This window comes from Aythya ferina (genome assembly GCF_964211825.1).
Source record: "Aythya ferina genome assembly, chromosome: 1".
Taxonomy (NCBI): Eukaryota; Metazoa; Chordata; class Aves; order Anseriformes; family Anatidae; genus Aythya; species Aythya ferina.
This window is the reverse complement of record NC_140296.1, coordinates 96,389,996-96,416,544: the sequence shown is the minus strand read 5'-3', so window position 1 is coordinate 96,416,544 and position 26,549 is coordinate 96,389,996. Positions and strand designations below refer to the sequence as shown.

Genomic DNA, 26,549 nt, shown 5'->3' with positions numbered 1-26,549 from the left:
AATTTTATTTTTTTCTTCCTGAGACTTAACCCATCTGCCACATTTTATTCCTTCTCAGAGTAGCATTTAGGATCTGTCCAGCACTGCCAGTGTCTCCGGAACAAATGTTCAAAAATCATGAGGCAAGCCCCACAGATATTTTGAAGCCATGGCATGTAATCATGGGCTTAAAAATAATGAGCATTGATTCAAATGCGAGGTTCTTTTTATTGGCCTTTTAGACTTTTGAGCTTTTATGATTCACTTTTTTTAAACTTTGTGGCTGGCATGATTTTCACATAACATCTGACTGAAGAGCATTTAGAATAACACAGCTATAGCAAATGAGATCCTTGATAAATTCATTGGGGCTGGTGCTATGGCCCTACACCCACTGAAACAGAACAAGGGAAATTAAAAAGGGGATTGTTATTTTGTCCTGCCCGCAATTCTGAGCTTCAGATAACCGTAGAAGTGCGAATTGACGCGGAGCCAAAACATGCATTTTTCCCAACTGCTGCACAAAGGGAAGATTAAAAATGTGTTATTTTCTGTGACCTATGTAATGTGTTGCTTTCTTAGTGTTGCTCCAACAGACCTTTAAGCACAGGCAGGCTGCAGCTGGTGGATGCCGTTTGGCTAACGCCGCAGCTCTTTGTGCAGTGCTGCGGAGGAGTGGGAGAGTCACCACTTATTGAGTGCTGGCTAAGAGGGGGAGTGATGCATTGACAGATTCCAGTGCTGGAGTATTCAAGGTTGCCTCCTAAAAGCATTTTTCAAGGGGAGGTAACGCTTGCTGTAAACCCGGGAGAGTTTTCATCCCTGTTATTTTTGCATTGTGCTTAGGCTGCCAAGCCAACCTTGTTTGGGGAGTGCTAACTTGCCCACAGAAATTCTGGCTTATTAAAAGCTTCAACATGTTGACATTGGGACAGTTTTGGGGGACGGTGTGGTTCCACTGAGTCGGTAAGAGGCCTCTTGCTGAGTTCTGTAGAAACAGGGGTATCCTGACCTTAAGGTTTACTTTCTCCTAAGATCAAGCCACCTTGGTAGGGCCGGCTTCACCTTGAATGCAGCCGTGGGGTGAGGCAGGGTGGAGAAGGCTTTTCGTGGCGTCCTCTGATCTCTCAGGCTGTCTGCTTTTTGTGTGCGACAGGCAGAATGGAAATGTCACACGTAATCTGTGTCATCCGTATGCATTTGTACCTGAGAGAGAGAGAGATGACTGGGGAAAATGTAAAGAGCAGGATGTTTATTATCTTATTAGCGCATGGGCATCGTTCCCGTTCTCTTGCTCAGCAAGTGGGAATGTCAGGCAAGAAATACACTCACTGCTTAAATGTCAAGGAGGTAGGCACCTCAGAAATGCTAGGATCCACAGAGTGGTGTGGAGGGGTGAGTGGGGTTGAGTATCTTGTTCAGAAGTAGTGGTGATAATGGGCCACACCAGGTGAAAGGGGCAATGGGGAAGGGTGTCAAAGGAGCAAAGGGTCTGAGTGGAGAAGCCGATGGGTCCCGCGCTAAGTACAGGCCACAGCGGCATGTAGGAATGCTGGGGGGGGAAAAACCAAGCGCATCCCTGCGTCCTGCCCTGAAGTAATCTGTGTGTTTGCACAGAGGAGCACTGGAAGCAGCTGGTGGGTATGGGTCTGTGCCCAGCTTGTTCAAAGTGTAGACACAAGACTTGTGCTGCGTCAGCACGCTGGAGGAGAATCAAACCAAAATTGTTTGATCCTCCAACTTGCTAACTGTGAGGCAGGGTAGGATATTGCCAGTTGTACCAGCCACTGGAAAGTGCAAATGGTTTGCTTTAGTAATCCCTGTAATCCCCTATAAATAATGCCCTCCCCTATATTGATGAAAAAAAATTACATAACAGCTACACCCAGCCAAGGGGGAAAAAATAAACGAAACAAAAAAAAAATCATCCAATGCACTCGTGATGCTGGTCAGCTTCATCTGAGCCGCATTAGGAGAGCTTAGGATCGCAGCCAGAGAAAGAAGGACTATCATCAGGAAGGAAAATCTGCGTAATCTTCGGCTGGAAAAGCAGTTTTCAAGAAATTCCAGACCCCAAGGCTCTGTTTGTTGTGCTGTATGCAGGCCGAGCTGGAAGGTGGAGCATTGGCACGCTGGGTCACGTTCAGCTACTTGTTCGTAGGGACTTTCAGCCTGGGATTCCCACTCTGGTCTCCAGATCAGCTGCACCAGCTGTGGTGTGGTGGCTCTTCCATTTTCCGTGTGTATGGAGGCATGGGCCATAGGGTTATGCTTTCTGTATATACCATAGCGTTATGGAGTGTGTGGAGAGGCAGTGCCAACGAGGGCTGCTGCTACACCTGCCTTTCTCCTCCACCTCCCAGCAAGCACTCCCCCACCATCCTGTGCTACCCCTGCTTGGACAAAAATGGTCCAACCACCTGGTCCAACCATCCCCCTACCACCAATATCACCCATTAAACCATGTCCCTAAGCACCACGTCCAACATTTCCTTCACCCTGGCTTTGTAGCTTAGGATCCGGGGAGGTGGAGAGGGCTTGCCTGGGATGGGGAGGATGGGGAGCAATGGCCTTGCATGTGACAAAATGGTGTCAGGACCGTGTGTGGTGCCTGGAGGCACCACACGTGGGTGGAGGAAGGCCACTGGCATGGTGGCTGGTGTGGTCTTTTCTGAGGATGAGCAGCAAGTGGGCCTCATCCCTGGTACCAGTGTGGTCCCCATGCACTGGTGCAGGGAGGGATGTGGGACCTTGGAGGAGACATGCTGTCTGTGGTGGGACAGCGAGCAGTTTGGGTGTGCAGTGGTTTGGCCTGTGCTGTGTTATCCTGCGGGTGCAAGGGATTTGGGCAGCTCTGGGACAGCCACTTATGAGGTTCCCAGCCTGTCGTACCAGCAGAGGGGCTCTCATCATATCCCCACAGACAGCCTGAGGCCAGGAGAGCATGGAGGGTCAGGGAAGGGGCACCAACCAGGCAGCATAGACACAGCCTGTCCTTCCAGTTGAGGAAGGCTCTGGAGGATTTCTCTGCAGGCTTTCTGTGCGCAGTGGGTGAATCACCGTCAAGAAGAGCAGCAGTTCTTCTTGTGTAGGTCTGTGCTTCTGGCTTCTCCACAGCCTCCGCTGGCACTGAGTAATTGCTCTGAGACAGCGGGGCCGATGACTGTGAAGAGGACTGTAAATCACAGCGTTGCGATCGCTCCTGCATGTGACATTCCTGTTGACCTCTGGGGACTCTAAAAACAGCTGTGGTCTAAAACCCCCCGGTTAATTGCATTGTGAAAATGAATTGGTAAGAGCAAGAGCCCCCTCTGAGTGTTATTATGATTTGAATTACATGGTCCTTAAATGCTGGCATTTAAAAAAGTACAATAGTGGTCTTCCTCATGTGAGAATCCACAGAAATGTTATGGGTTCTTTTAATGGTAAATGTGGCCAACCCACTGAAGCCAGTTGGAGTCCATGGTATATGGCTTTACCAAAAGTATTTGCTAAGGTATTTTTGTAACGATGAAAATTAAGAAGTCCAGATGGTCAGCAAGGTATCTCATTCCTGGAAACACATATATATGCTTTGTTTTATTCCTATGCCACTGATTTTTGTTCTCGGATCTGGGGGAAAAACATCTATTTACTTTGGATCCCCTATTGATTTCAGCCTCACTGCTTACTTGCACAAATCTAAGCACATACCTGAAAATTTGCAGGACCAGCAACTTGCTTCATGGCATCCAGGACTGAAAATCAGAGCTTTATGCAGAGTTCTTCCAAAAAGACTTCTACCAAATCTTCCTTGAAAAATATTCATTTTTTGTTTATTTATTTATTTATTTATTTATTTATTTAAATCCTGGAAATAAAGTCCAGAAGGTCACTGCATACCAATCATGTCCTCCAGATGTCAGTTTCTCCTTAGACCTAGGTGAAAATAAAAGTCTTAGAAATTCTCACTGAGCATTCATCTATTTTGATACCTATCTGTGTTAGCAACAGAGATCTTTTTTTTTAAAAAAAAAAAAGTTGGCATAGAAAAGACTCTCTGGGTGGTCCAATTAAGTTTAATGAGTTTTCTCCTCTTTGCTATGTGTGTCCACTATCTGAAATTAACTTGTAGAGTTCATTTGAGAGCCTCCTGAGGTTTATGGAAAGCCTGCTGGTTTCTCCAGGGTTGTGTGTTTGTAGGCATGCTTAGGGAAGGATGTGGTCTTTTTCTGATTTCTAATAAGCCGATACCATTTGTTTCTGACATCTTTTCTACATTTTACCATAAAGAAGTCCAATTATATCTTTTAGTTTGAGCTTTATTGTCAGGAAACAAACCATTTCAAACAGGATATATCACTCCTCTTGCTGTTGTAGGAAACTGCAATTCAAAGGTACTTGCACTTACTTGATTTTCAAGCTGTTCCAGGTGTCTTCCTATAATTAGATAAATTTTCACATATTCTACACTTCTGTCTTCATGTATTCCTGAATTAATTTCTTCTCTTTTGACTTCTGATTGAGCTCTTCTATTACCATCCATGGCCAGTGAGCTGTCTGAGGAACTTTCCGTCTTAACATTGCTAAGATGGACTCTGCAGAAATTATGGTGGATCAGGTAAGCTGCACAACAAGCCTTTGAAACATTCAGAACTGCACCCTCCTGGCATCATAGAGTCATAGACAGCTCAAGGGCCAGAAAGTGCCTTAGATCATTTAGTTTAATCTACTGGTTATCACAGGCTCTACTTACTGCCATACTCCAAACAGTTATGAGTTGGCCCAACAAGTTCGGTTTGGCATAGATTCTCTCTCTGAACGGCGGCCAGACTTGAGATGAAGATTTCAAGTGAAAGCTAATCTAGTCCCTCCCCTGGAGAGCCTCTTCCACTGGTTAATCACTCACACTGTAAAATATGAGGGTTGTTTTTGCCGAGCTTCCTACAACTTGCCATCTGTTTGAAAAAGGCAGGTTCCCACTTTGGGGTTTGAGAAATACATAGATTTACTTTCTAAAATGCATATTCTCCTTGCCCCATTGACCTTAAAAAAAAAAAAAGAAAGTAAAAAAAAAAAAAAAAGTGAGATGAGATGTTGATGTATTGATTTTTAGGTACTGGGTTTTTCCAGATCTGCCCACTGTCTTTGATACCCTTCATACTGTCTCTGGTGTTGTAGACAAGATTCTCCACATCCTCCACTGGTAGAAGAGTGGAAGAAGCACGAAGTGGAAGGCATAAGCCCAGAACAAAGGCAGCCCAGGGCACCGTGCCTGTCACCTTCAGCAACAGAAGTCAAATTGTGATTGTAAGAATGCTCGTTTGTAAGTCTTACACTGCTCATGATTATATTTTTCTGATGTACAGCTTCCCATTAGAGTGAACAGTTTTATTAGATGCTTTTCAGAAGTCATCTATATTTATACACATATTGTTTATTTGTAGCTTTGTATATATATATACGGCAGATAAGTATATACATTCCAAGAGTCTTTCCCTGGAGGATCAGTATAAGGCAAGAAATTTAACAAGAGAAAAAGGGAGAGAATCAGGGGAAGTAAAAGAAAAGATGCAAAGCTTGGACTAAGGGAAAAAGTGATTTTCAAAGGAAAAAATGGGAAGACTCGAAGCAAAGGAAAATAATGAAATAATGTGGGGAAACACTTGACTAAAACAACCAAGTACTCTAATCAGAGAAAATTCAAGAGTGACTGAGGAAAGAAATTATAGAAAACAATCATCCAAATTATGGCTTTCATCACTCTTCGATTTGATTTCCTAAGGTATCCATAAACTGTTTGAGATCAAAAAGCACAAACACAGAAAACATATGCAGTGCCTACTTATTTCAGGCATTACATTCACACTTGAGCCTGAACTCCCTGTGAGTTGACTTTCTCTGGCCCTTACCTGGGCTGCAGCAATTTGCTGTCTGGGCACGAAAGGTTAGGTGCAAGGGAGGATTCGCTTACACTCAAGCTCTGCTTCCACAGGCACTTTTGATACCACCAACTCACATTACTTACACCTCCAAGCTCAGGTCTGAACTCCAGGCCAGCCACCTTGCCTGTGTGGACAAATCCAGGTGCTGCATTTGCGCTGGTGTGGCCAAGACCACATCATCTGCAGATACTGCCGGTTGGACTAAAGAAGGTTATGACACAGAGCAAAGTGTGATGGCAAGCACCTGAATGGTGATAGAAGGCTAGGCTCTTGATTTTATACCTAATGACCAGGTATCTGAATCTAGGTAAATCTCTCCTGCCACAGATTGCTTCCCTTTACACTGGAGACTCTTTCCTTACACTGAACTCCTGGCACTTTTTTTGAAAAGCTTAGGCTTGTGCACTTGGCTGGGGACAGATACTAGAGCTTTAGGTTCACTGTAAAGCAAAATGTTTCCAAATGCTTGTCCAGCAGTACGAAGTTAACCAAAATCTGGGCAAAAAGGCATGTAAACCAGGTTCTGATGGTCTTCTGAGGCCTTTCCACAGCAACATGTGTCTGTGTTTTCTGGCTTTTGTACTTACTTGCCCATTCACTGCCTGTTTGCCTAAAGCTGCTTGCTGGCTTATGCACACCTGCCTAGCATTTTGTTCTTGATATTGTGATACTCTGTTTCTGCATTGTTCTGCTTTCTTCAGCCAGCTGTAGACGATGCTGTCCCAGTCTGCTGACAATTGACCAGAGGAACGTGTTTTGGCTTGTAGCTAACTACAACAGGGAATGTGCTTTGGGAAGGGTCACTCAGCTCCCATACTTGTATGGAAAATTGTCTGGAAAGGGACTGGCATCGGGGTGGTCTGAGAAGCTCTTAAGGCTGAGGAATGCCCACTGCAAAGCAGCCAATAGTAACTGTGGTTATGCCTATTAGTTTTTCTGCAGGGAGTTCATCTCGCTCTGAGTCTTTAAGCTGTTCAGCCTGAGATATCTGGAATTTAGAGCCTTGCAGGCATGCATATACGTGGCTTCACTGGAATGGCTACCTATGTACCTTACAAAGCCAGGACATGAGCACCCTCTAGGTCCTTGCATGACGTCTGGGTCAGTACAGTTCCAGTATGGCCACGCATGCTCAGATAAGAGCAGAACCAGCTAAGTTTGTAAAACTGAAAAACACTCGAGGAGAAAGGATGCATCTACGCATGTGCCATCATAACCTGTATGAGCTTTATAAACACACACATATAAAACTAACTGCTTATTTTGAGAGCAGGTGCCAGCCCTTCCCTCTGTGTAATGCTCTGTCATTCTCAGGTTGTGAAACAAAGTCCCCATCATTACTCTATGTCCACAGCTACACTTAGGGTAAGATTTGTTGCACTGATGGGAGATGTTACAACATAAGCAACTCTTCTCCCATAAAGCCACCAACTATTAATGAGATGCTTTCCTGTTAAATCAGACATAATATTAAGATACAGATCTTAATATCCTCCAGCTCCCAACATTTATTTCCCCTGAGAAGTTGTGGGGTTTTGTTTTTACTGCCAGACACCGGCTCCAACCTCAGCCCACTGCAGTGTCTATCTGGAGCAGACGCTCCGAATCCAATCTCAAGCACAGCAGGGGGCTGCTTCTGGTGATGAAGCTATTTTCTCTCTTCCACTCTTCATTAGGAGAATTTCTTTACTTTATGTAAATGGGCTTCTTAACATCTCAGGCTGTCAGCAAAGGGGAGAAAGAAAGTAAACAAGCACCCAACCAACTCTGACTTGCTCCCCACACCATTCACAAAGGGTGGTAACAGCCATGCCCAAAAATCTGATGTTCACCCCAATATGGAGCTGGACAGCTGACAGCAGGAGGGTGTCCTGGGCTTATGGTGGTTTCTGAGTGCCCGGAGATACAGGGGGAGGTGGCGATGGTGTGAGTGAGGCCTGGCTGGCCACTTCCCGACAGTGGGGACTCTGGGGAGTTTGGGATCTACTGTCCACCCATTTTGACATGAAATTTAAAATAACCCTGATTTAAAACATGTTTATTTTTATTTATTTATTTTTAGCTGCTTAGGACACCAGTTAAATAAGTCCTGTCCGGCCCTGCAGGACAGGTGGAGGCCTGATGGTCCTAGGGGATCTAATGGCTGCCACATGTCACTGTGCATGTTGCAAATGTTGAGTTCCTGCACAGAAGCCCTGGCCTTTTTCTTTGAACCCCACCTGAATAAAATCTGCCCTGTGGTTCAGGCAACAGAGATGCTTTAGCACTCTTTGAAAAATGCCAATATTTGAATGTGTTACTTAGTCATGGGCCTGGGACTGACTTTGAGGAGCTGCTTGTGGCCTTATCTTTAGTGAGGAATGTGCTTCTGTGTGACTGCTACTCAGGCTGATTTGTCTCTTTTGCATGCTTCACAGCTGCAAATTCCAGCTTTATGTTTTCTTGGAGTTTTGGCAGGTCCCTGAAGGGCCGCTGTGTGCAAATTCGAGTGAGTACACACCATGTCAGGATTTCTTCTTCCATTGCACAGGCATCAGCAAAGCTAGAGATGCTGCAGAAAAATGTTTCCCTGCAAACATAAAAAGTCAGGTAGAAACTGTTCACTGAATTTAGTTATTTTGTGCATTTTAAATACTGGGACAAATTGCTTGGGTATTATCCCAGTATATTCCAGATCACCTGGAGGTTATTAGAGAAAAAGTAAAGATAAGGTGTGATCGTTAATTAGTAGTGACACAGAAATGTTTAAAAAAAAAAAAAAAAAGAGAAATTTGACATGATTTTTTTTTCCTTAATGCCTTCATTCTCTTTGAGAAAGACATTTTCTGAGCCTGTGTTTTTTTGCTATTCTCACAGAAGTGATTCTATCAGCTTCAAAGAAAAATGCTTTCATCAGTAAGATGGAGCCAGATTTGGGCTCAGAAATTGCAGCAGAATGAAATAGATTGCTACTCTCTTCCTCCTGCTGCACATTTTGTTTTGGAAAAATAACATAATTTTGTATACTTGTAATGTTATTTTTATTTCAAAGTATTTTTATTGCTTTATTTTGTATTTTTCATTGTTTTAAACTATTTCTAGATATTGTATGTGCTGTTAGCATTGATGTAGCGCATACAGTATGACATGCAGTTCAAACATTCTATCACTTAAATTTTACTTTTTATTTTATTTTAAACGTAATTTAGAGGAGCTTCTGCTTAGTGCTGACTGCAATATTTCATCTTCCTTTCTTTCTGTGTCAAAGCATCAAACTATCCTATGAGAGAAAAAAAGATGTTTTGATCAGTACTAGGCAGCAACTGCCCTTAATGGTGTTAAAAATAACGCTTTTTGGTTGAATAGAAGGATATTTACATTATGATATGTCATATTATGACATGCCAGTATTAGTCAGTGCATAATTCTATTGATTAGTCATGGAATATCAGGAAAATATGAAGTAAGAAAATTTCCATAAAATAAAATATGTTTTAAAATTAAAATTCTGTGTCCTGTAATTGACTCTGGAAACAACATGCCTTTCAACCTTTTTTTTTTTTTTTTTTTTTTTTTTTCCCTCTAGGTTGTCCATTTATTGAGAAATTGCTGAAACATTTGGTTTCATGCTTGGATCAAAACCAAATTTCAAAATGTCAGACTTCAATGAGAAAAGTTGAGTTTCAATCAGCTCTGAAATGAATGCATGTTGTTGGAACTACAGTCACAAAATGATCTCAGGTCATGTTCGTGTTCATATTTTATGACTTTATGCTGCTACAACAATATTGCATAATATTAGAAGCCATCATACATGGAGAATTTTACTTTTTTGAAACTTGCTTGTAGAGATTTTATGAGTACAATAGAGTTTTATTTATGGTAGAATTTAAAACCACTACAAAGCTCTATTCAGCATCTGAGACACAAGGCCAGTTTTAAATATGTGCCTAAGTTCCTTTTGACAGTAAGGGAATTCAAATATGAGCCTACACATAAGAGGCTGATTCTGCTGAAAAGGCGACCACAATCCCCTGTCCTCTCCTTTCCAGTGAATACTCATGGTATTAATGCCAGTGAAGTCATACACCATGCCAAGCTGATCTGTCTGAAAACCAACCTGACAAGAAAGATCTGTTTACAGATAAATCAGTTCCCTCATCTGTATGACTATCTGACCTCTTGAATTCTTGGTGCACGAAGGCCCCAGGCAGAGCGAGCAAAAGTGTGCTGATGTGCTGTGGGCTAAACACAAGAGCCATGCAGACTCGGTCAGTGGCAGCATAGACTTGTATTGATTCAAGCAACCATGTAAGCACAGCCTAAGTAACTTCAGGCTTTGTTTACTTGTGTTCATAAGACTGTTTGGGCATACTGGTTCCTGGCTAAAAGAACAAGTACATACACGCTGTGTGAGAGCGATGGTTACAGATAAACATAACACCCATTTCCTCCACCCCCAAACAAACAATTTCAACGTACGTATCCTTTTGTGGCAAAAAAATGTGAGCATTGAGAACGGAAAAACTGGAGTATCATGTGATAGCCAATGTCTATCTACTTTTAACTCTTTCTCCGTCCCTCTCCAGTGGCAGCGCCTGCTGAACTCGAACTGCTCTCTGCCTGTCCATTATGCTCCTGTGCAGCATAAGTGACTGAGAGTGCTGACATTTGCAGGCCCTCTTTGTATGTGGGAAATAAGCTATCGGTCTCAACAGATAAGGCCTTGCAGCTGCCGAAACGTCCCCAAACATTGCCTAGCTTCCCCTCTGAGCGGTGGGGCTGCTACTTGTCTGCTGTCTGTAGAGTGGTGAGAAGAGGCGAAGGTGAGCGTCACCTCAGCAGCCATTAACCTTAGCCATATTTTGGAGTTTCTGGTGACTGTCAGCATTTTACCCTTGGGTGGTTTAAAGCTGGGACAAGTCACTAATGCCTTGCAGAATGTCCAAGAAGAGATTTCAATGAGAACATGCTCTCAGTTTACTCTTCTGGATCCTCTTGGCTTAGCATTTACCACAGTAGGCCTGGAAAGATTGATTCATAAGACCAGAACTCAAAACATTTTGTCCACCATCACATTAGAAAGCATTAACAGTACTTACAGTTATTGGTGTTAGATAATTGAACAGTTATATTAGAATTGCCTTGCAATTTTTGGGTACAGTCAATCTGTCCTGTTTATGGTGCAGAGAAATGGGGTCTTGACCCCTTCCCACTCTTCCAAGCCTATCCCCTGCTATTTCTCAAACCTCACTACATAAAGAAGTCATTTTTTCTTGATTTGATGGCATAGTTGTCTGTGTGAATACCCCTTAACCTGTTCCAATCAGAGCGCGTCTGCTGTGGCAGCAAAACCCTATTGTATAAACAGTTTAAATTAACTTAGCTTGTTTTGACTGAGTTTGGCAGATGGAAGAGGACAACAGGAGGGCAGTGACCTGTAGTGGCTTCTGTGATGCTGCCTCTGAAATGAGGTGATCAGGGCCTTTTTGCTGCTGTTTCTGTACCTCTGCTTAGGTAGGAAGCTGGGGTGATAATCTCTCTGTTCTGTTCTACAGGCCAGTTCTTCTACATCTACAGGCAGAACATCTTAGTATTTTGACTGCTCTCAAACCCTGAGTCAGGGTAGCCTGGACTCATCTGAAGTGGCATGCATAGCCCTTTGCTGAGCTGATGCAGTTCTGGCAGTTTTCCCTGCAACAAGGAAAGGCAGTTTTCCCTGCACTGTGCATTATTCATGAGTAATAAATTTTGCTTGGCATCATATAACTGTTGTCCATCCTTCTGGAAAATCTTATTGCCTGACAGACCTAGATAACTGTGCACTATGGAAATGTTGCTGCTTCCATGCATATTTACCTTTTCAGGTCATCAGCACTTGTCTTTAAAGACAGCAGACCTAGTGTGGCACCATAAGACTCTCATTACAACCTTTGGCCCTGAGAAAAATTGACTATTGACTTTGATGTCATTGTTTCCTGCTTTTAGATAATTTTTGCTGCATGGGAGTACCCATTCTTACAGCTTAGGATCATTTTGTGACTGCAGACCATGGACACCCGAGTGACGGTCACTGTGTTACAATGGCATGGAGATGCTTTGCAGATCAGTCGAGTACTGCCTCATTAAACTGGAGCAATTCTGTCACATCTGCCCCACACCTGTGGTGACTTCTTCAGGACTTCTGTTGTCCGTCTTTTGAGTACCTGCAAAACTTTGTCAGCCAGTTCTCCAGTGCCTTTACTTCTACATTCCAGGGAACAGATGACCCAGGAGTTTTGTAGGACAGAAACAAATTCTGTTAGAAATGGTCATGTCTAAGTGATATTCCTGGGGACCTCTTGCTCTTACACTGTTTTAAGCCGTGAGGCCTAGTGGTCTGTAACTCAGCTCCAAAGCTCTCTTAAAAAAAAGGTACAAACCTGTGCTGTCTTCCCAGCTGTTGAAACAGAGAATGCTTCCAATGAATTTACTGATTTCTTTAAGAACCTGACTTGACTCACAAGGAAGTTTCCCCTGGACTTAAGAGGGTAAACAGAAAGTGAGTGCTCTTTAAACCCATTCTTGTGCCCTAGCGCAAGTCACTACTATTGATGCATCCATCACTTAGTCAGCTGGAACCTGTATTGAAAAATGAAGGTTTGGGATAGTTACCTGCCTCCTCAACATCTTCAGTGCTAAAGATTGGTGCAAAGGAGTCTTTTAGCTTTTCAGAAATGTAGTGTTTACCTTGATTATTTTGCTAAAGGCTCCCCAACTGAGTGAGTTCTCAGATTACTTCACACATTTCTCCCTTCAGATGTCATTTCAGATTCTCATTTCAAGATTTGGAGACACTGAGGCTATGTAAATGTTAGCACAAAGTGATGTCCAGTAGGAGCAGACCTGCAAAGCAGAACAGCTGGTGCTGATGAAGATGCAGTATCCACACACACTACAAATTTCAAGGGGATTTTATTTTAGATTTGCTCGAGCCTGGTCCTGTAAAGTGACCTCAACCTAGCAACTGCAGCACATTCATTGCTCTCCCCGTGTACATCTGGTTTAATTTCATCCAACAAGAATCCAGTTTGTCTGCTCTGAGATACGAACGAAACATATTAAGTGAAAATGATGAGATTTCCTTCAAAAGCATGCTGCTGATCTGAACTGAAGCACTAATGCAGACAAAGCCTTAAAGGACCTCTAGTTGATTTGTTTTAATACCTCAGGCTATTTATTTTTCAAACTCAATTTTGGCTGTTCTGATTTCTCTCTTGTTTTTTTTTTTTTTTTTTTTTTTTGCTCAGTCATTTATCTTTGCCTTCATTATGAGTGGTTTCCCAAACATGCAACTGCATGTTAGCCTGGCCTGAATAGCCTCTTGTATCTTCCCATTTACCCATATGTTGTTTCCTTAGGGCCTTTTATTAATGAACTCTCATTGGTGATGATTCTGTGTTGGCCCCAGGTGGCTTGTTACTTTTCCTTCTCTAATTTCAATGATTTGTGAGCCTGAACACAGTACCTCTGCAGTCCCACCCCCTCCCCCTTGCACTCCATGTAACAATTATACATTTATGAATGCATTTGTCATAGTTGATTATCTAGGACTTACAACATGCTCGTTTCACAAGTGTCATTTCTACTCTATTGTTCCTTAGGTCCTTGTTCTCATTTGCTTAGAAGCAAGACAGAACAAGCAATTACTGTCAGCTGCTTTGCGACTGAAACGAGGTGACCAGCTTTCTGGACTAGTCCAGGAGATGGAGCAGAGCCAGTGCACTTACCTTGATGAAGAACTTTACCGAAGTCCCATTTTACACGCAGCCTCACAGCAGTGTGAAGGATGAGTGTTGGGAAGGCAGTTTAGTAGGTAGGAAAAGTCACCTCAAAGTCAAATGGTCAGAAGTGGATTGAGAACTCCTTAACTAAGTGCCATTTATTCTCACGATAAGGTCATAGAAGACATTTGGAACTAGACCTTACTGGCTCCCTGTTGCCACAGTACTTTTAAAGTTCACTTTGAAGATTGCACATATTCATTCTGCAGGTATATTTGCATATTCCAGCCTGGCAGTTGCACGCACAATTAGATGGCTGATTGTATGTGAACAATTCACTGAGTTATTATCTCATTTGTGCTCAGCAACGGGGAAACTTCAGGCAGGTATTATTATATGAACTGGATTCTTTACTGAAAAATTATCGTAGCGCTGGCATTTTTCCTGTCATCTTTTGCAGCCTGTGAAATCAAGAAGTGCATCAGCTGTCTAAAACAAGCCTAAATTTTGACTCCCCAATTCAGCCACGTTTAACATCAAATCAAAATTAGCTAATTATGCACCTGCCTGCTGGAGCAGCTTAGCCGAAGCTCTGCTTGCATGCATGAGAACTGTTTTGTGAGCACATGTGGCCTGCTTCTCAAGGGTGCAGGGCACCAAAAAGACAGTTCACAAAATTCTGGTTTTGGCCCGACTTGGAAATTTTCTGCAGTGAAGACACCCTTTGGCAACAAATGTGATCTGGCACTTCTTTCTGGCGAGTTTGCCAGGGATGAGGTGTCTCTCAAAAGGAGTCACTCCATCAGATCCTTTGGCCCCTCTGCACATTTTTGCTGATGCCAGGGTAAATGCTTTTTGCAGCTTTGTGGTGGAGGTATGCCTTGCTTATTTGTGTATGAAACAGAGCAGGCTACAGGACAAAGTGGGTAGTTTTGGCTCCTGCTCTTCCTCCTTGGCCCTCCTTAGGTACCAGTGTGTCTTTTGATCTAAGTCCTGGGAATGCTGTCTGAGATAATTGACCCCAGCTTTGTTGAATACGTTCAGCTGCTAATTAAGGCTCAGCAGGCAGAGAGATCTAGTGCAAATGAGGTGTACCTTGTTTACTCTTTAGCCAAATGGGTGTAGTAAAGGGGAGTAGTGCTGATTCAGGTACTGCAAGTTGCTCCTCAGACCGTGGGCTTCACACCCCTGTCCATCTTGTCTGAACGTTTCACATTGTTCAGTAGGAAACCTATGGCAACCTCAGATTTCCCTTACAGCTGAGACTTGACTAAGGCAAAATTGAATTAGTCTGTTCCTTGCTTCTTTATGGCCTGATAAATAGCTCTCATGGCAAATGGATTATGGCTTGCTAATGTTGGATTTTTTTTCCTTTTTTTTTTTTTTTTTTTTTTTTTTTTTTTTTTTTTTAATGTGAGAAATTTCAGGCCTTACATCCCCTCTCTTAGCTGGGGGGTTTCTAAATGAATGAGATATCACTTGAGGTTGAAACCTAAACTACTTCTCCCCTCCCTTACCCCCAAGGAGGGAGGACTAGTTGGATTAAGCTAATCCTCTTGACTTGAAACCTCATTGACTTGGATATTAAAGGACATTCCAGATGGGACCACACTAGGAGCTCTGTGCTCTGTTCTGGGCGTCGCAATACCAGAAAGGGCCTCTTCTCACTTCAATTTTTCTTGTAATGTGGGCTGTGCGGTGCTGTAGGGCAATGTTTGACCTAAAAATGAAGGAATTATTTTCATATGTCCCCAAGAGTGGCACTTTCAGCCATTGGTGAAGTAGTGTCATCTTAAAACAATTGATTAGAAGAAGTGGTGGCATCTTTCCCAGAAACTGTACTCCCTGGCACGAAACCATAGGATGTTTCCTTGATGTAATAGACTGCATGTGGGAACTGCAAGGGTACAGTGGGTAAGTTGAGTCTGGCCTGTTTTCAACTAGCTGAACCTAGGAAATTAGCTGGGAACTGACTGCATATGACTCGGTCAATGCAGTGAGTAGAAATGAATGGAGAAGGACTACAAACTTGCTGTGGCTTTTTTTTTTTTTTTTCTTACTCTTTTTTTTTTTTTTTTCCTCCCCCAAGTGCTTTTCTGAGCTAACCCAGCTCCATGCTCTGGTCGTCCATCCTGCCAGGTGACCTGCTGTGGGCTAATGGAAGGGGCTGTGAGTTTTTTAGCTCAGTAGCTGGTGTTTATTCAAGTAAACTAGGCTAAAACATCACAGGGCAGGCTCAAGGCTGTAAGGTGTGCAGGGCAGGGGTGTGGGCTGAAGCTGGGTCTACTGAGCACAACAGTTTTGTGGTTGAAATCAGTGGGGGCTCCTCTGCTTTGTGATGGGTATTTCCCGCAAGAGAGAAGCAGACCCCTTCTTTCACAAAGAGCCATCCACATTTGTGTCGTTAAGCAAATACTGCAGAACAGCCCCTTGAGGTGTTTTCCTGGGGCTTATGAGTAATGGAGGAGCTGTGAGTGGACAACACAAACAGTTATTCTTCTTTCTGCACCCACCACAAGTTGGTGTGAACTTATGCCAGTGCATCTGGGCTGCTGCTGAGCAGGGGTAGTGTTCTTGGCTGGGACAGCGCGGTACGTGTAATCTTATTTTAAGATTCACTCTGCTAAACATTTAGATTCCCTTATTGGGACTACTGAGAAAACAGAAGCTTAATCTCCAGGGAAGTGCAACATTTCCACAGGGCTGATCCACCTTCCCTCGCCTCCCTCCTTCCTTCTTTCCTCCCTCCTCCCTTGTCTGCTTCGCAGCATGCTGTGGAGAGAGTTCAAAAACACACACTGCGCAGAGAAAGTGAAACTGTCAGTGCATTAAAATGGGTAGCCCAGTGTAGTAAAACGTGGTAAAGTCTAGCTGCAGGCGGCAAGGCAGGGAATTAGCCTCGTGCTGCTGAGAAATAGATGTGTTTTCCAACAGAAGAGAAAATTGTAAATCTCTGTGATATGACAGAAATCCTCTCTTGGATGGAGATGCATTTACGAGGGTGGCACAGCATCTCTGTCCCTCCTTGGCCCTTGCTTGCATATGCAATGTGATGATTAAACCAGGTTGTGAAAAACAGATGTGGCGGGGTGCAGGGGATCTGTGGGCTATGGGAAGTGCTGTTTGGTTTGCAGGGGGTGCAACTGCCTTTCCTGGGGGGCCTCGGCACCGCACCCGCGTGCGGCAAAGCTCCCCGCTGAGCTTTGTTTGCTTTTGCTCCGTGTGGTGGGGCGGCTGAGCAGCGAGGAGGTGGAGGGAGCTGCGTTTAGGGAGCAGGGCTAACTGATATTCTGCCTGGGTGTGATACCTAGCTCGGGGCTGAGAAACCTCTGGTGGGTTGTGCAGGATGTGTTGTGACTGTTTTGCAGGTGCTGAGGTGAATGTGTGTGAATATCACGCTTTTTGGCTCCCCTTGCTCCTCCTCCTTTTGCCTGGCCAAAGTGACTTGGCCTCTGCTAGGTGAGCTAGGCTCAATCCTGCCCCTCTGGTCAGGAGCAGCAGTGTTGAGCTCAGTAACACTTCCTAATACCAGGCATGGCCCACTGGGTTTTGGGTTGCAATGTATTCAGAAGGTTTCTTTTGAAGCCATTTTCATGCCATCGCAGCCCAAGAAGGCACTGAGCTTATGAGAAAGGTGATCTCATAAGATTTAAGATTTACATGAACTCTCATCCTACACTTTGTGGGATTTGCTGTCCCCGAACTCCATAAACACTTTGCCTCTGATTCAGTCTTGACCTAAAGCTTATCTAGAGGCCTGAATCCTGCTTGAGGCTAGCTCTCTGCCAAGTGCAGACAATGGAAACTTTAGGTTACTTAGAGACATGAATATGGACTTACCACAGCAGCAGACCAGTGCTTTATTTCTGGAGCTGCCTCTTTTCACTGAAGGCCACAGACAAGACTGAAAAAATAAGGCTGTCCTTGGAAAGGATGTGTGTGTTTCTATTTGTCCTTATCTTCACTAGCATAGCTGTTTAGCGTCCAGAGAATGATCCTGTTCTTTTCAAAGAGATGCTTGTGCTATTTATCACAATGGCTTTCTGTTGTGGAAAATTCCCCAGATTGGCTCTGGAGCTCTTTGAGAATTATTTCCTTTTACCAGTTCCAAATGTATGGAGCTGTAATCTCATCAAGTGTGTGCTTGTTGCTCTTGTGTGGTATTACGGTGCTTGGTAATGTGGATATTAATGTGGGTATTACTGTCTTCTGATCAGCAGCAAAGCACAAATCTGTTGAGTAGCGAATTACTTTCTCCAGTTGAATGGAGTTTTTCAATCTTTCTGTAATCCTGCTTTTAAATCTCATCAACTCGAATGATTTTTTTTAATATCATTTATATCTAGAAAATTGAAATCTAGAAAATAACATTTTTTTTTTTTTTTACAGAGAGTAGTAAGTTAGAAAAGTGCCATTAGTTTGCTATGTGAAGTGTGACCATATCATCATCCATGAATGTGCATACTCATGCTGTATTTTTCAAACAAAGTATCAGAATGGAAGTCCTTCATTAAATTACTCATGAAGTTTAAACTTGCAGCTAAATCTCTTTCTGACCAGTCTCTAACAATACAGCACAGTGCAACCTGTGTCGGCTAGAGGCAAGCTCTCTGAGGATGCTTTGCACTTCAAAAAGGCCATCAAGAGCAAATCTCAATTTTTGATGCAATTGGCTGCAAAGTTTAAGTGTGGGTTAAGCATCATTGCAATGTTGGTTTAATGGCATAATAGGTCAAACAAAGAAAAAGCTTCTGAACCCAAAGGCTTAAGCTAGTTTTCTGTTTAATCTGAGAGCTCGCTCTCCCTGCTTTGTACACCAGACGTGTTGGCTCAGATGTGTCACATAAAATAACTGTGAAAAAGCTATCCTGACATCTAGATCAGTTATGCACACAGCTTGTTTGCTGACTAAGAACAAGTCCTGTGTAATTTCAACCACGGTGTAAGTTTCAGGCCAGTAGTGGGTAGGAGTTGGCAAAACTGGCATAGTAAGCATGATTCACTCATTTTTCTTGCACTATTTTATGCCCTTCCATTGGTTGTTGCTGTTCTAACTCATGCTCTCATCTTCATCATATGGTAGTTATAGCCAGCTTGGGACTGAAGCATAAACTCATGTGTCATACATCTCTGGCCTCAAGCCCCTGAATCATGATGATGAGCTGCCTGAAGACCTGGATCTAGGATTTAGCTAAACTGTGCTCTGTTTAGCCTGGTGTGTTGCCTCCAGCAGCCATTTAAAATGCATGTATGCACGGATTGCACACTGAACCTGCTATGCACAAGGGCAGTGATAATGCCTCTTAGCATCTTTCCTCAATAGTTCTCAAAATGCTTCCAAATGATGTCAAGATTGATGTCCCCATTCCACAGAAGAGGAAAGGGAGGCCTGGGGAACTAGAAAACCTCGCTGCAGTTGCTGTGCAGTTTGGTGGTACAGCTGGCAACAGAATGAGCTGTCCAGTATCTCCAGCCAATGTCCAGTCTGTGAGGTGCACAACTCTGGAACAAAAGCTGGTTTAAGCACACAGGCTCCTGTTTACTCAGAAGTTAGGCATGGCCAGATTCGGCACTGTGTGAGTTGCCCTGACATGCCTATCTTGTGCAAATATATAATGCCATATAATAGGATCATGCAGGGTTTTTGAACAGAATACCTTCTGTAGGATAGGATTATTCCTCCAGAGGTGAATAATAATGGTGTAGTAAAGGAGAGTGCTGCCTGGAGTCTCATCACTTGTTGCTGAAGTAGGAATACCTGGAAGGTACAAAAAATGGGCTTGTGAGTGCTGGAAGGGCAGCTGCCTGGTAAAAAAGCCTCGTGCTGGCCTACTCTGGGCTAGGCTGTTGACCGTGTTCGCTGCCACAAAGCCTCTGTGTGATCCTGGGACAATCATTCATGCAGCCACAGGTGGTCATGAATGGCGTGTTCCTTATTTCCTGAATTACTTGCAAGCCTAGGGGCTCATTTGAGGCGCATGCAGAACTGCTGCCAATAGTATGCTACAGAAAGCAATTCCTGCCTATTTCAAATTGGGCATCCACTCTGACCAGACACTTTCATTGCTTCAATTTCCTAACGAGGGAATAATATTGTCTGCCCTGCCCTCCGGAAAGTGTTGTGAAAATAAATGAATTGATGTTGTGCAAGCACTGAGAGCCAGTTTTTCAAAGGTGTTTATTCAAATACAGTCAAATATTTAGGGCAGTATACCAAACACTCCCAGCAATGCTGGTCCTAATTATTTAAAACTCTATTTAAACATCTGTCTGCATTCTTGGGCTCCTGAAAAAAAACTATTGAGTCTCTAGGCCTTGGAAGTGCTAACACTGTGAGTGCCACAGAGAAGGAAATGAGTAAGGAAGTGAATGGGGTTATATTTAAGGATATAAGCTAAAGGAAATTTACTGTGAGAGGTAATGACTTTCTCCACAGACAATTCAAACTGAGGGACGTAGATAATGTTTGTCAATGCAGCTAGGGGAAAACAAACTATTGAATAGGTGTTTGCTAAGAGGTCGTGGGCCATTCCATGTGTGGACTGAGACACGGGGCTGAAATAAAACGGCATGTGACTGCCATGAAAAGCTGTATCGGAGCACAGAGTTGTAAGAGGCAACCACAAGCTGTAAGTTTCAACACAGTTTATCTGAACAATCTTCATCTTTTATCTGTGTCTTATCAACACAATTTATCTGAAAATGCCTTGGTTGCTTAGAAAGTCAAGGAAAGTGATCCTGTGTCCAGTCCTCTGAATGCTGAGGCCGGGACATTGAGCTGTGCAGGTATCTTTGCAGCATGTGCACTTACACTACCAAAGAGTAGTAGAGAGCTGCTATTCCTGGTCTGCCCTGCTCAGTGCTCAGCTACATGCCGACCCTTTGGTGCTGCTTCATGTTCCTCACCTTTCCCTTGTCCTTCCTCAGGCCCTCTCTTTGCCGACCCACTGTCCTGCCCAGTCCCAGTCTCTGCTTCTCAAAGGCCTTACTTTGATCCCGTGGCTCTGCTCGATTTCCTCATTGGGTAAATTTGTAATCCACTCTTCCCTCAGGAATTGCTTCTGACACACAGCATACTCCAGTTTTCTGTCTGATACGCCTCTCTTCTCCCATGATTTCTATTTGTGTCCTGTTCCACACTACAGGCCTGTCTGCCATCCGCTGTGTTTTGTAAATGGTAGTCTCGTTCCTTGGGCTTCTGTTTTATTCTTGGTCTTCACCTGTCCCCAAACCTTTCTTATCTCAGTTTCTTTGCCTGAACAGGCTCATGTTTCTCTCTGTTGTGTATGACACCAGTAAGATATGACTCCCCTCACTTCCTCTTCTTTCTCTGTCCTCATTACCTCCCCAGCTGCTCCTCTCCCAGTGTCACTATCTGGTCCTTCACCACCAGTGTTTTTCTCCTCGTCTCTACGCTCCGCATCCATTCCTGTGACTCCCCTTCAACTGTTTCTGTTGCCTTCAGTGGCTCCTGCCCCTGCTGGGTCCAGGTCCTGTCCCCCTCACCCTCATGGTTGCCAGTCACAAGCTCTTTGCCTTGTGGCCCCATGTTGGCTCCAGCTCCCAGTCCAAACAGCTCCTTTCCCGACGTGCTCCAGTCCTTTGCTCCAACTCATTGTCATAATTTCTCTCATATGTCCTCCAAACACTGCCTCTGAATGTCAGTGTACCCTTTTTTCTTCTCCCTAGTCCTTTTTCCTGAGTCACTCACTCTACTGTTGGACGCCAGCAGGGGCAGCATCAGCGTACAGCAGAGCTGTCTCCTGCTCTCAGGTCTGGTGCCCAGTCTCATGCCAGCCTGGAAATGCTAAAAGCAGCTTTTGCAGGCTTTTCTTGTTGTTATCTACAGCCTGAACAGCATTAAGAGCTGTGGAAGGAACAGGTTCAGAGAGAGCAGTGCTGCCAGAAACATTAGCTGCCGAAAGTGAGGAAGTCTCTTCTAAGGGTGTGTGAAGTGTGGTTTCTTGTGAGATATATGATTAGTCCAAATTCACTTGGACTTTATGGCAGAAGGTGCAGCCGTAACAGAAATAGGCTACATTTTAAGCTTCTGCAAAATTTTATCATTTTCTCCAATGATATGAGAGTAATAATGTTCTTCAGAGGGAAGTTTATTGGATTTTTTTTTTTTTTTTTGCTTTCAGTGATAATTTATCACCTCCAAATCTCATTCTGGGAAAGAACGCAATGATTTTGGCTAAGCATTTTTAAAACAAACGGCAGAGAGAATCCCACCTTGGTTTAGTGCCTGTCATAGAAACTTTCATCCCAAATTGTTACAGTTTTTCCAGGTGATGTGTGCGCAAAAGCAAGGTGTTATCACAGATACGCTTTGCTGTATCACTAGCTAGCCATTCCTGCTAACCCCAGTTGGAATTTGTTAATATTGTTTCATTTCCTAGCTTTCCCCTTTGCAATACTATTAACATTAGAAATGCATTTCAGAATTTGTCCTTCAAAAATCATGGCACCGAGTGGTACTGGCTGCCTACCAGGCTATGTGTGTGAGAATTTTTTTTTATCCTGTTTGGAATTTGGTAACTTTATAAGATCTCCCCACACCCTTTCTCTGCAGGAGTCACTTAATTTCTTTGTGAGCTTTGCTGCTAAACTGTGCATAATTTGGGGTTTTCATTGTTCTTACCCTGCTTTTGAAGTTGCTTTGTGATTTTTGAAAAGATGTTAATTTTCCTTTTGTTGTTTTCTGTTGGCCACTTAATCCTTTCCCATTCTAATTGTTATTCTTATTGGTCTCCTCAAACTTTTCTGTTGTTTGAAATGTCTGTCATCTAAAACTTGCCTTTGTTCTTCCAACAATGATTTTGGGAGCCTCCCTGCTGAGCTGCATTCCAAATGTGTGTGTGGCAGTGGATGGGGGGATTTTGGCCTTCCTTGCTCTTTGACGCCTCTCTTTCCTATATGTGGGCTATCAACAAATAAAAGCAACTCCAGAGAAAACCCTCCATTTCTGTTTTCTTGGACACCGATTGCCAGACAGCCCAGGATCGCAGAAGCTGAACATCACTTTCCAAATCCTATTGCTATTTTGTTAGACTCTACCTTGGTGTATTTATCAGATCTAATTCAGAGGTTGTGGGCTGACGAGTCTGACTGAACCTTTGTTCAGACAATCCTGTTAGAAAATGAATTTCTTTTTAAGTCTCTTGAGCCTCCCAGCTGCTGCTCAGCAGCTCTGCAAACGTATAAAAGCTGTATACTTATCCTTGCTATAAAGTGATAGCAAACCAAAATTATGAATTATTTCTTTCAAAAGTAGTTTAGAATGGGATGAAATATCTGAAGGTATCCCTGGAGATATACACTGATCAGAGGGGAAATCTAGTTTTTATCTTGGACTAAATATTTTCAGTTCAGTTCAGCAGACCTTGGGCCCTAATAACCATCTTCAGTGAGGATGTGGGAATCATAGTTCTGTTGACTTTTGAGAAACTTGGTATTTTAAGGTCCAGATTTTAAGGCTCTTTGAGTACCAAGGGTTAAATTCAGCCACATAACAGCAGTATTAGCTACCTGGGCCTAAAATAGAGATCTAGGTAGCTACTTTCATTGGCTACCACCTTCTGGAGGTGTGCAATAACCAAGTGATGAAAATGGGATGTGGACACTTCCATTCTTGGCAGTTTTCTTGTCTTTTTCATTTCCAGATGAATGGGTGTAAGTGCCAAATATTAGGAGAGGATTTAGGGCTATGAATTCTGTGCAGAGAGATGCCTCATTGCTGCCCTCTGTAAAGTGCCATTTTTTAAGTGGGGGGGTGTGGGATTTAGGGAATCAACTACTTTGTGGGTCTGCACTGTTGGCTGACTGGCAGCTCCATGTTTGCTGCATTAGTTTCTGTGGATATTGAAGCAGCTCTTCCCTGACGTCCTCAGAGCTTATCCCAACCTCACGGCTTTCAGTCAGTGGCTTAGGAGGTCTGCACTCAACACTGCTGTGTGAAAGCACTCTCTGACCCTGGAATGGATGTGCTCTGTTACATTTTCACATCTTCTGTCCTGGGTGGAAGTGTTTTAGGAACCTGAGTCACAGAGGTGCTCCGAAACATGTTCCTTTAGGAGAATTTGCCCCTTGCTGAACTGCTGGTGATGGGATATGGTGGAACTGTGGCAGTCCAGTGGCTGTGTTGTGTCCTTGCATAAACTGATCTGGTCTGAAGTGTCTATGCCTGCAAAGCCCACTTAAAATTATCGCATTTTTTATCAAAGAGAGGGCAACAATGTAAGGAAATGGGCTTTGTGTGTCACAACAGGTGGCTTTCTCGGTCAATGCTAAATGCTTCCTCTTTCACTGACACAGTAAAAACTGAGTCTTGAAAGCTTTATTCATAATTTTTTCCAGGTATTACAGCACAAAGTGGTAGCATGAATATAGCCATAAGTCCTGCTTTGTTTTTCTAGCTACAGTAACACATAGACTTCTCAATGACTTCTGCAGGTTTCTTTGAAGCCTTGAAGACTGAGACAGCCTCTTCTCTGCTTCCACTCTGCTACTGTAAGCCTCACCTCTTGGTTTCCTTGTGGTCTCATACTAGTGATGAGAACTGGCTTTGAGTTTGCTGAAGGTGCTAGTGTCTTGAACTGGCTTGTTTCCTGGCTGGCTGCTGGCCTAAGGCAACACTTGCTGGGCTTAAAAAGGTTTGCAGGGCAGAAAATACTGTACTGATGGCCTGATGGCACGCAGATTTGCAATTTCCATCCAAAATGATTTAGTTCATGAGAAAGAAAGCTTGGGATCGACTGTGCAGCTTTGTAAATGTATGCCTTTTGACCAAACTGTCTTGGATAGGAAAAATGCTGACCCTGAAGGAATTCTGCAGAACATCAAACATTTCCTTCAGGGTTTATCTGAATATGGCTGGCTATAACTCTGCTAGATATTAAAGGAACAAGCTTCTCTCCCTTGCCAAGGGCAACTAGAAGTCTTGGGGGAAGTCCAGTTCTGCCAGGGTAATTGTGCCAACAGTTGGGCTTGCAGCAACTGAGGCTGTGTTGTTGGAGTTCATCCCTTCACCATCCTGACCACTTCAGCAGGCCCACTGCAAGTCTGCAGTGTCAATGTAGTCATACTTCAGCACTCCATCCCCACAACAGCTTCAGACAACTAGCTGATGAACTGAAACCCTCCCCATCCTACCTGCCAGAGAACAGTCATCCTGTTCTCTGAAAGCGTGCCAATTCCCTAATGAATCTCCCAGCCCTGATTTGGGCAATGGTCTGTTTTCTGTTCCCAGTGAGGAGCAACTTTCTTCCCTGTATGAAACACTGACATATTTTTAACTTGACAGTGTCTCTTAAGCTAGTGACAAACTCTGCTTTCATGAAAACTAACCAGTAAATTCCCAGTGATGTTGGTCTGACTGGAGGTGATTTGCCCAGAACATGTTGCTGGGAATCAGTAAACTGCTGTAGTTCAGTAGTCTGTCTTCGTCAGATATGATCTTTACTTCAGTAAATTCATTAGCCTTACAGAGCTTCAGCAACACAGAGACTCCCTTTTGACAATTAGGACCACAAGGGAGGGCTTGAGAAGATGATTGCTCCCTCCCGGGAAGAGATGAAAGACTACAGTTGCAAAGAGAAGAGATTTTTCATTATAGATCTTAAGATTAAACCCCAGGGACTGCTTGTGCTGGAAGTCTGCCTTATGTTTTGTATCAATAAGTGAATTTCAAATGCTTGGCTCCTGGTCATGTTTTTAGGTAATGGTTCTCTAGTTTAGCTCACTCTGATTTCTTGGAGATGGATTAGTACATAATTAAATATGTGGAACAGTGTAACGAAAAACATGATTCTATCAAAGCAAATTAATTGCTAGGCCTGTTTTTGAACTTAGTAGAATCACTGCAAACAATGAGTTTGCTACATCTTCCCTAAGTACTCTCCTACTGCCCTGTCTATTTACATTATTGTCCTTGGTGTTTACTGCAAGAAAACATTAAAGTAATAATTTTCTTGTGCAAATAAAAAAAGGGGAGGGGGAGGGGAAGGGAGGAGAGGGACCTGGAGACCTGCTTCTCATGTATATTAAAGCTTCTGTGTCATCCGATGGAAATTAGTTGGTGTAAACTATATTTAAGCCCCTATTAGGCAACTATAGAGATCTATAAAGGAACCTCCTTGGAGATGAAAACCAGGTCATTTATCTTCTGTTGCATTTGTAAACAGTTTTTCTTAAATGGCAAAGAAACTGCTAGTGCCTGTCTAATAGTGCATCACAAAATATTTGTTTTCGTGATAAGGAGTTCATGCGGAGATGGAGATTTAGCAGGAATCTTGGCCAGAGAATCAGTCTTTTTGGTTTGTGGCTCCACAGACAACTCCATCCTCTAGAGTACTTAACCTGGCACTTTTCAAGCCTGCTAAATAGGGAGGAAATGCTGTCACTTTTTAGTACTGGGCAGGGAGAAGTCTCTGCTAAAGTCATGCTTTTAAGCGTGAGAAAAGCTAAAACTTCAAGCACTGCTGTTATTGGTCTTTATGCTAAGAGGCTGATTTGAAGGTAAATGAATCTCTGTCTGTCCCACACACTCTTACCGTGTCATCAGCCTCAGAGTATTCTGTTAAGATTGCTACAATTTCCACAGAGGCTGAAGAGTAGACAGAACAGGAGATAAAAGAGGTTCTGGCTACCCAAAAGCTAAGGCTCCTCTCTTCCTGTGATTGCTGGAATTGTGTCTGTACTTATGTACAATTTTTAAGTGTAGGGTACTTATATTTATGCAGTTCTCTGGATTTGGTTTTATTTTGTTTTTGCTCATTTCAGTTGTTTTAAGCAGGGGGAGAATGCTTGACTGCAACAGCATAGTAGCCCTGTAACAGACCTGTTTAATCTCCTGTACCTTGTCCAGCACTGATGTGAACAAGAAGGAGCAGAGAGCCATCCA

The 26,549-nt window shown here is 43.4% G+C and overlaps 2 long non-coding RNA genes across 3 annotated transcripts in view; one reads left to right on the top strand and one right to left on the bottom strand.

Annotated features, from left to right (window-relative positions):
- The first annotated feature begins 848 nt into the window (after positions 1-848).
- Positions 849-26,549, top strand: part of LOC311435833 — a 129,422-nt gene continuing 103,721 nt past the window's right edge. The window contains exon 1 of one of the 2 annotated variants that reach the window (XR_014692428.1): positions 849-945. This is a non-coding gene — a long non-coding RNA (uncharacterized lncRNA). Of the gene's footprint in view, positions 946-16,163; positions 16,237-26,549 lie in introns of those variants that run through there. The other variant, XR_014692429.1, reaches the window with a different exon arrangement.
- On the bottom strand, positions 12,371-13,785 carry LOC311435840. The gene is made up of 3 exons (XR_014692436.1): positions 13,652-13,785; positions 12,612-12,767; positions 12,371-12,503 (listed from the first exon to the last, which is right to left on the bottom strand). It is a non-coding gene; the product is annotated as an uncharacterized lncRNA (long non-coding RNA).